An 11,410-nucleotide genomic window follows, 5' to 3' on the forward strand; every position below is an offset into this window, starting at 1 on the left:
AAAAATAGTTTAATTTAGTTTCTCAACAATCCTACATACCAATTCCATAAAGATCAACTTCACCCTCTTACCTTTTAGGCTAAAAGGTTTGATGATTCCACTGACACCTTCAAGAACTGTGAATGGCTTCTTTCCACTGGGAATAAGGTGAAAATCATATCAAATCATAATATTATCGTATAAGTTTAGAATTTTAACTTTTCAAACTAACTATTTATTAAAAATAAATTATTCTATTAAAAAATTATAACAAACGAGTTAATCCCTTCTTTTTTCTAACTAAAAGTATAAATTATATCTATTTTATAAGTCTATTCAACAAATTATTATCATATTATATATATATATGAATAAATTTTAAAGTTAAATTTCACTAAATAATTATAATTATTATTATATAATAAATTTCTTTATTGTAATAAATAAATCAATATTATAAATTAAGATTTAAATATATATAATTATAATTAAGTTATTATCATATATATAATCAATGTGATATTAATATAATAGTTTTAAAAAATTATAAATTGTTATGAAAAATAATAAAATCATTCTTAACAACTTCTCTTTAAAAAAAATTATGACTTTATGTATGTGTGTGGAGTAGATGGTTATGATTATGTAATTATTAATTTATACAAATAGATAAACTAATTAACCTAATTATATATTTTGATTATATAAAACAATATTTGATATTAGAGTAGATTAATATGTATAATACAATAAAATTATTCAATAAAAACCAATTTTAGAGAAAAAAAATTAGTCGTTATATTGACTAAATTAGAGACTATTTTAAAGATTAAAAAAATTATTGATTTCTAAATTAGTTTCTATTATTGATAAATAGTTTTTAAATTGGTATTTAATTAAATACCAAAGTTTTAACTATCAATTATTTACATTCTAAATTTGGCAGAAAAAAATCATGGTAGCTAATTTAGATATCAATCTAGAAACTATTTATCAATAATAGAAACTAACTTATAAAACAATAAAATTTTTAGTCTCGATCTCTATTTTAGTCAATATAACAACTAATTATTTTTTGTTTCTAAAATTGGTTTCTATTCAATGATTTTCTTTTGTAGTGGTATATAAGAATAAAAATAATATTCATATAATTTTTATTGTGATTAAAAATAATTAAAATTATTTATTTAATTTTTAATATTAAATATAATTACATATAAATGATAAAAATAAAAATGTAAATACACATACTATTATGTCATAAACTTGGTAAAAATTGAATTGATTAATTTTAGTTGTATTTGTTTAATTTTAATATAAATAATTTTGAGCTAAATTTTGCAAAATAATTATTAAAACATATTTAAAATGTACTCTAAGGTAGTAGTTTTTCATTTGATATACCACAACTTCCCGCAGTTTAAATAGACAGTTTTCTATTTAATATAAGGAACAATTTTCCATTTAATACAATGAGGAGTTTTCTATTTAATACAAGGAGTAGTTATCTAATTTAGTTATTAGTTTCCAATTTGATTTAAATAGATTGTCATTTAGTAATTTCTTATCATTTTAGTTAATTCAATCAAAGAAACTTAAGTTCACATTGGTTGTGGATGTTTAGGGTTTTCTTAAGTGATTTTAGATTACTGATTGGGAAAATGAAAAAAAAAAATGGAAATATCTCTCTAAAGTTGCTTTTTTTTTTTAATGAACAAAAGAAGTTAACAATTTATCGATTTTGGTTTTGTTTCAGTTTTGTTTCAAAGTAGTACTTAGGGTTTTGTTTTCTAGTGAGGGGTCTAGCATACCTTAATATAAGTTAGTGGAAAGAAAAATTTATTGAAAACCTTCTTAAACAAGCATAATAATAGGTTTGTTTTCTAATAATTAATTTAACATTTCTTTTGTTCAAAAATTAAAAAACAAACAATTTGAAACCGTTTGTATTAATTATTCTTTTACATTGTTGTTTTATTTATTGTATTGATGTTTTTTTTATATTAAGTTTGTTATAGTGTTAAATAATAATTTGTTGACTTAACAAAAATCAAAATATAGATAAACAACATTAAGAAAATCAAATATAACTATTAAATAAATAAAAAAAAGTACCGTACATCATCAAGGACTCAAAGCACATATGGTGAGCATAATTAATTAGTTTCTGACATCAAACATGACCAACATGTTATCATCCATTCCTGTTCTTTTCATCTTTCACTATTGTTAGGATTCTCTATTCTCACTCCCATTTTTGCCAATTTCTCTTTTCTTCACCTACAAAAAGAACTTTGAGAATTTGATGAGTGTGAAACTGTAATTTGTAAATTAAGAAACAACCATTCAATACCTATTCAAAACTGTTCCTTTTTATATTTTTTCGTGTGTGTCCCTTAGTTTTAAAAGCAAAACGGTTTTCAAAATAAAACTGTCCACTACCCTGTCATTCTTAAAAACGGTTCCACATCATAAACACGCAGCTTGACCAAATATCTAAAATAAAATAACTGAAAAACAAATTGTGGACACAACTTATTTTAAAAATCAAATAAAAACTGCTCTCTTATAAGGGTAATGACCAGATATTCTTTTAAGAAAATAATAAAATGAGAAATGGGATATATATATATATATATATATATATTAAATGTGTAAAATAGGAAAAAATAATTGTGTTGACCAAAATTCGTTTACTCAAGTTTGAGGTTGTGTATCCGTTTTTTTATCATCACTAAGTATTTTCATTTTTTATTTTTATTATATCTGCATTTTTTATTTTTATGTATTTATATTTATTAAAATAACTATAAATTTATATTCTAACATTCTAACTCATCATAAATTTATGTATTTATGTATTTTTAAATATTAAATTATATATCTGCATTTTGTACTAGGTGCACTAAAAAAAATTGTATCTTCTCATGTGTATTAGTATTTATTAAAATAAATTATAAATTTATAATGGCAATAATATAAGTATGTTTAATCAAATACACTGTATTCAAATATTTTTAAGTATATTATTTTCTAAAATTAAATTAATATTAAATAGTATTTTAAGGATAAAATGATTATGTTTCTCTCAAAACTCAAAACTGTTATTTCAATTCAAAACCGTCCTTCTACATATATTAAATGTTTTAGGAAAAATAAAAAATGACAATACTAAAATAAAATTAAATATTGATATACAGATAAAATAAAATTGGAAACAGTTAAAGAAAAGAATTTTTATATATAGGTATAAATATATAAGTATGTATAAATTAATAATGTTATTAATATTATTAATGTAATATTTACTTTAAACAAAAAATATTTAAAAAATTAAGATAAAATTAAATATGATAAAAATATATGTTACACATAAAAATATATTAGTGTAAATAATTTTATGATATTTAATATATCTATATATATAATTAAAATAATTAATAATTAATATTTTCTTTTATTCTTATTTCAAACAAATATTGATTTCTTTTATTTGAAATTAAAATAAATTAATTGAATACTAACTTCATTGATTTTAAATGCTTTCCAGAATTTAATAAAAAGTCAACTAAAATTATTAACGTTATTAATATTATTAATGTTATTAATATGGTTAGTTTATTAATATTAGTAATGTTATTAATAATATATTATTTTACTGATGATAAAGAGTAAATGAAGCACGCTTGATGATCTTCGCTTCCGCATTTGAACAACGCTGAATAGAGAAAGAGAACGGAAAAATAAATGAACACACTACATTTTGAATTGGGAAATTCTGAAATACATATTCATTTATTATTTTTGATTTTGACTAACAATAACGCTGCCATTTCATTCTTTTTTTTATTAGATTATTATTTTAAAATAAGATCAAATTTTAATTTAAAAAATAAAATATTAAAAATAATATTTTTATAGTAATCATATTAAAACTAAAAACATATAAAATAATTTTAAATAAATCGGACACACATATCAGACATTGACACTCGTACGACACTTGTAAGATAGGTATAAGTGAAATGTCAAATTCAAAAAATATTTGCTGAATATCTGATAGTTCTAGCACGATTCTAACATAATTTAATGAGAAATATATTAATTTTTTAAAAACTCAAATTTATTGTATAAATTTTTATTATGATTGTAAAAATAAAGAACAAATTCTTTTGAACCAATTATGAGAGACATCTTTCTACTAAAAAAAATTAAAATTAAAACATACATGTACAAATAATCTTTATTGTCAATTTATATAATTTATAATTACATAATTTATAGATTTGTGTTTCCTTATATAAATAATAAGTATCTTATGTATTCATGTTGATGTCATACAAGTATTAGTGTATATCAGTGTAAGGTAAGATAAATATTTATAGTATATATAATTACTTATGGTTATTTATATATATATATATATATATATATATATATATATAGTGTTGGTGTTTTATATTTTAAATTTAATTATATTTTTAAGTCCGTGTGAGGTTATGAAGATCTGACTTGTGTGTCTATAAAACCTAAAGCAAAGGAAGAGAAGAATATATCGAAGAGAAGGTGAGTGTGAAGATGTCTGGAGCAGAGGGAGAAGCGTACGGAAAGAAGATGAGGAGGGAGGAGGAGGAGGAGGAGGTGGCGGCGGAGAGTGGTGGAAGAGCAGATGCAGAGAGGAAGGCGAAGCTGAAAGAGCGAAAGGTATCATGGTCAAAACTGAAGCGAGTAGATTCTCTGAATTTAGAGGCTGGAAGAGTTTCAATGGTTGCACAAAATTCTTACGAGGTATAATCTGAGTTGATATAGAGAATGTGATATAAATGAATAGATTTAGTGATTTATACATTATTGGTGGGGTTTGAACAGATGGGTTGGAGGACAACCCTATGCTTAGCATTTCAAAGCATAGGGGTTGTGTATGGTGATATTGGTACATCACCACTTTACGTCTTTTCCAGCATCTTCACCAATGGAATCATCAAGCATGAGGATGATATTCTTGGTGTCTTGTCCCTCATCATCTACACCATCACCCTCCTACCTTTCCTCAAATACGTCTTCATCGTACTCTGGGCCAACGATAATGGCAACGGTACGTACCATTCTTCTTCTTCTTCTAATGAGATTTGAAATGTTTGATGATGATCCCAACACAACACAGGTGGAGCTTTTGCACTGTATTCGTTGATATGTAGACATATGAAGATGAGTTTGATTCCAAATGAGCAACCAGAGGACAGGGAGCTTTCTAACTACAGACTTGAAACGCCATCCAGTCAAGTAAAATGGGTCCATAAATTGAAGCAGAAGCTTGAAGGCAGTCTTGTTTCACGAGTTGGGCTTCTCTTTCTTGCCATTGTGGGAACTTCCATGGTCATAGGAGACGGAATTCTTACTCCATCAATCTCAGGTTCCTCCATTTCTCATATCAAATTTACCACACAATTAAGCTCCTCTCCTCTCATATTATATCATTACATTGCTTCGTATATCTGCAGTACTTTCAGCAGTAAGTGGGATCAGTAAATCCTTAGGTCAAGGTTAGTCATCTATGCCTTCACATTATTCTTTTTCATATCAATCTTAATAATATTATTAATGTTATTAATAATATTATTAATAATATTATTAATGTTATTAATAATATTATTAATGTTATTATTAATATTATTAATGTTATTAATATTATTAATATGGTTATTAATGTTATTACTTGTTAATGTTATTAATATTAGAAAAATATTGTTGATGTTATTAATATTATAAATATTATTAATATGGTTGAATTTATTTATTTATAGATATAAATTAATTGGTAAAATTGGTGTGTAATGTTAAGTTTAAATACAATGACATCTGTGAGTAATATTACGTAGTTGCTGAATTTTTACGAATTCATATTTGTGGGTATAACAATCTATAATCTATAATAATGTTGAATTTAGTTATATAATGTGATCCGTGGATAAATTTAAGTTTTTTTTCTAAAATTTCTAATACATTTTCATATCATAGAAGCTGAATACATTTAAAGGATTCAAACACTAATAACTCTTATTTATGTCCAATTTTTCACCTGAACTAGTATAAAAATTTGCTCATAGTCATGTATATGATGACTTAAAATGATATTATTTGTGTGTTCAGATGTACCACATTATTATAATCCATAGAGTTTTCACGCAATTTCTTTCTACATATATATCTCAACTTTGTATTTTTATTTCTTCAGATGCTGTTGTAGGAATCACAGTAGCAATTTTGGTAATTTTATTTTCCGCACAACGATTTGGTACCGATAAAGTGGGAATCGTATTCGCTCCAATAATTTTGGTGTGGTTTTTTTTCATCGGTGGAATTGGGCTTTACAATTTATTCAAATATGATATCAGAGTATTACGTGCCTTTTATCCAAAATATATATTTGATTATTTCAAACGAAATGGCAAGGATGGATGGTTATCGCTTGGTGGAGTATTTCTATGCATAACAGGTGATTAGATTAGCATCTCTTCTTAATCTTTCTTCATTAAACTATATCAAATAACAAAGATACATGTAATTTTAGGATCTGAAGCCTTGTTTGCTGACTTGGGTCACTTTGATGTAAGATCCATTCAAGTAAGTAAATATATTTATTCTTGTGCTCAATTTCTTCACATAAATTGTTTCCATATGTAATTGATTGAATAATTGCACTTAAATTGATGGTGCAATATAATAATGTGTTGCAGATTAGCTTTTCTTGCATTACATATCCAACAATAGTGGTTGCATACATCGGTCAAGCAGCATATCTACGAAAGTTCCCTCAGAATGTGGCTAATACTTTATATGCCTGTGTTCCACGTAAATTGTTTAATTTTAAAACTCCATATTTTAGTAACACATTGTAAATAAACGCAATTAATCAATTAAATTTTCTTATGAGTGAATTATAATTGTGAATATATCACATGCAGATCCCTTGTATTGGCCAACATTTGTTGTGGCTGTTATTGCTTCCATTATAGCTAGCCAAGCAATGATTTCAGGAGCATTCTCCATTATATCTCAGGCCCTAAGTCTAGGTTGTTTCCCAAGAGTTAAGGTGGTGCACACTTCCGTCAAACATAAGGGTCAGGTTTATATTCCTGAGATGAACTACATGTTCATGTTCGCATGTATTTTGGTTTGTGCTGCCTTCCACAGACAAAATTAGTCATGCATATGGTAACTATTCATGCTAGTTCTTCTTCTTATGTATGTTATTATATATATTTATATCTTAATCAATCACATCAAAAATTCTATATATAACTCTTATGGTTGCCAAAGTATCACTTCTCGAAGTAATACTTACCTATATGCATGTTTGTTTGAATATGTTCAGGGATTGCAGTGATTGGTGATATGATGATCACAACAACTCTAGTTTCACTCATAATGCTTGTTATATGGAAAAAGAGTCTCTGGCGTGTGGCTTTGTTCTTCTTCGGATTTGGTTTCATTGAAATAGTTTATTTCTCATCTCAACTAACCAAATTCACAAGAGGAGGGTATCTTCCAATTGTATTAGCTTTTTTCTTGACTATGGTGATGGGAATCTGGCATTATGTACACAAAGAAAGATACATGTTTGAATTGAAAAACAAGATATCGAATGCGTATTTGAATGAAGTTGCAAACAACCCAAACGTAAGACGAGTGCCAGGAATCGGACTCATGTATTCTGAGCTAGTGCAAGGCATTCCTCCCATATTCTCACACCTCATAGGTAGCATTCCGTCCATCCACTCAATTGTTGTGTTTGTTTCCATTAAGGCTATTCCGGTGAGCAATGTTGCATCGGAGGAGAGGTTCTTGTTTCGACAAGTGGAGCCAAGAGAGTACAAAGTATTTCAGTGTGTTGTGAGGCATGGTTACAATGACGTGCTTGGGGATCCTGTGGAGTTTGAGTCGCAATTGATACAGAGTCTGAAGGCATACGTTCAAGAACAAAACTACTCTACAACGGAGGTGGAGGTAAGTGAAAATGCAACTGAACAAGCAACCGTTGTTGAGAGTAGTGATAAGAGGGAAGCACATCATTCCTCCAACAAAATAATCCAAAATCAATCAGCATCACCCTCATCCAACTCCATTCGGTCTTTGGGAGGGAGTGTCGCCAATTCACCCATCCATGGAGCTGAAGAGGAACTCAAATTCATAGACAGAGCATTGGAGAAAGGCATAGTGTATATGCTGGCAGAAGCAGAGGTTGTGGCTCACCCAAACTCCTCCATCTTCAATAAGATTGTTGTGAATTATGTGTACAGTTTCTTCCGAAAGAACTTTAGGCAAGGTCAGAATTCCATGGCAATCCCACGTAAAAGACTTCTCAAGGTGGGAATGACATACGAAATATGACACGTCATTCCTGTCATCACTCCCTAACCGCAATGGAAAAAACTCTTTGAAACCATGAACATGTTGTAATAGTTTGTTTTAATTTTTAATTATGAATTAACTTTTGAACAATTATAAATTATGTATCAACTTTTGAATTTCTGTGTTTTAATTTCAATTATGTATCAACTTTTGAACAATTATGTGTGTTTTTATGTATCAACTTTTGATCAATTATGTGTGTTTTAATTTTCAATGCAACGAAGAGATGTTTATAACTTTATATACTATTTCATTTTATTAGTATTTTACTTTTTATTATGAAAATATATTATGTTTAGTTTAATTATCAAACCAGATTATAAAAAGTGGTGACTAAATTCTATTTATTTAGAATTAAAATTATGTTAGTTGTAACTAACGTATTATTTTTATAATTTTATTATAATACTGACAATTAAAAATGTCACATTATATCTTATATAATGGTTTTTACATGTGTCGTGTTTTGCGCTAAAATTCTTTTCAATAAATTAAATTGCAACAATTATGATTGACACTAATAACATATAAAAATTGTGACTCTAAACAAAGTGTCAAAGTGACGGGTGTTGCATCGAGTAATGTAAGATTGTCATATTAAACTCTATGACAGTCAGTTCTATGATGGTTTGGAAAACCATCACAGATGTATATTGTAACGTTCATAAGCGTCAGTTTATACGAAAATCACCGCCACCGTATACAACATTTTTTTTAGTGATAATAAAATACTTTCATTTGACAACCCCTACAAAATAATATAATAATATTTTAAATTTAAACAAAATATAATTGAAATATTAATTTAATTATGTGTTTTTAGTGTAAGGAGTGTGAATCATCTTCCAAACAATATATCCCACTTTGGTTTCATTTTGTATCTGACCAAATCATGTTACTTTTTAATTACGCATTATAAAAAAAAAACCTTTACTCATCCACTTTTTTAACTCTTCCAAATCTCTTGGACGAAGAGTTGCATGTAGTGTCTCGTTCGTTCGGCAAGAACTGTTAATTGTTAAGCAAGCTTCCTTGGTCGAAGAGTTGCATGTAGCGTCTTGTTTGTTCGACAAGGCCTGCTAATTGTTAAGCAAGTTGTCTTGGCTGAAGAGTTGTTAGATGTTAAGACAAAACTTCCTTGAGCAAATGGTGTTCAAAATTTTGTCATAATTAAAAACTTCCTAGATGTGGGGAAGTCATAATGAGATGAGAAGGGTTTCACCTGTTGCCAATACTCCAATGATCAGGTGGGTAAGAGCATAAAATATATCAGTGTAGTATGTATTGCATAAAATAATACTTATCTTATTTTGGGGGGGTCATCCTCTATTTATAGAGTTTTAGTTGATCTCCTCCCATTCATCTTTTTGTAAACCTTGGAGCATAAGCCATCTGGTCAGCTTCTGGTATCCTGTCGTTCATCATCTGTCTTGTCGAAACTATGTGTTGCTTGCTTTGACTCTATCTCGGTCCATAGTGGGCGCCAATTGTACTTGTATAGACAAAAGGGGCCTAAATAGTACCTGAAACTAGAATTGGCAGTAACAATTGTCGTTGGTGTCTCGATCGCTCCTCCTTACTCTTCTCGTACTTGTTCTTTGTTACTCAGTCACTCCTCCTTGGTGCTTGGTTGGGAGTTAACTTGCGGAAGGTTCTCCGACGATCAAGTAAGTACTTTGTATTAAGAGTGTATGATGTAATTGATCAAAGCATACCTTATTCCTTTGTAAAAGTCTTATTTATAGTGTTTGGTAATGGGTCATTTGATTCCTAGGTTGTATTTGGTGCATATCTTCAATAATTAGTTGATTTCTCGGGGTGTCACCCAGATTTGGCAGGTGTGGCCTGAATTTGTAGGGAGGTTACTGATTTATAGAGTATTTCCTTACTTGTCATTTATTTTTCAATTTATTCTTTATTGTGGTTGGTCACTCGGTGGGAAGGTCAATGATGCCGAGTGATGTGGTTTATTCAGCCCCGACTGGTACACTTGCCTCCCAGGCTCGATGAAGCTTTATTTTAAAAGAGTTTAGATGTGACTATTAGGTGCTTAGAGGTACGAAGTGACTTCTTATCCTTCTTTGATTATCGACCGATTGGTTGTATATGTTTAACAATGTATGTCCTACGATCATTAGGACTAAGATCCTTTAGACACCGCTCAAGCTTTTGAATTGCTTTACAATTTTGAATGTGAGCATATGCTTGAATCAAAAGCAATAAATAGGTTTTGTTAAATGTTTTATAAATTAACAATTAATAGGTACTTATGTTTTTTAATCCAGATAACATCACCTAATAACAAAAAGTTTGTTGTTTTGACCAAGAATGATTTTTTACCATCATCTCACATGGGTATCCAAATTTCGTTTTAATCAATGCCTTCACAATAATTCACTTCTTGAAGTTTCATCTATCAAACAACTAATATTTGATAAATAATGAGTCTTGAGTACATGCATTCTTGAGAGAGCCATGTTGTGTACAAAATTTCCCAAACATGACCATACTATTTTTTTTTACGTTTTCTCAATAATAGCCTCTTTCTATGTGACAACTTATTTATTTTTTTCATAAGAAAATAATCAAGAAAGATACTAATTAATATAAAAAAGAAAAAAAAATGATGAGATAAAAATATAATTAATGGTGTAAAAAAGTATTTTAATAAGTATATAATAATTAATAATGATATACAAATATTTATTATATTTAATGTGCAGATTAAAATACTTTTTTTTTATCAGAAATGAATAAATAAAATTAAAGGGATACTTCAGGGGTATCCTAACCCATATACAGTGACCATAAGTGGACTTCCTATTCCATTCACAAAAGAAACTCTCCTTTATGGTTGGATCATAGCAACCTTAAAGTGAGAGAACCATACCCAAAAAATAACCAACAGGTTACCTCATAACATAACACCCAGAACCGAGGCCACCTACATTCACCTCGCCACACAACGAGTTACCCAAGCACGTTGCATAATTTCGGCGACCACCGATTACACAGATAT

General features: G+C 28.2%; 1 pseudogene; it reads left to right on the forward strand.

Annotated features, from left to right (window-relative positions):
* Positions 1 to 4,480: 4,480 nt before the first annotated feature.
* Positions 4,481 to 8,453, forward strand: LOC137821925 (potassium transporter 5-like; annotated as a pseudogene).
* Positions 8,454 to 11,410: the final 2,957 nt, after the last annotated feature.

The sequence above is a fragment of the Phaseolus vulgaris genome, chromosome 9 (genome assembly GCF_000499845.2).
Source record: "Phaseolus vulgaris cultivar G19833 chromosome 9, P. vulgaris v2.0, whole genome shotgun sequence".
Classification (NCBI taxonomy): domain Eukaryota; kingdom Viridiplantae; phylum Streptophyta; class Magnoliopsida; order Fabales; family Fabaceae; genus Phaseolus; species Phaseolus vulgaris.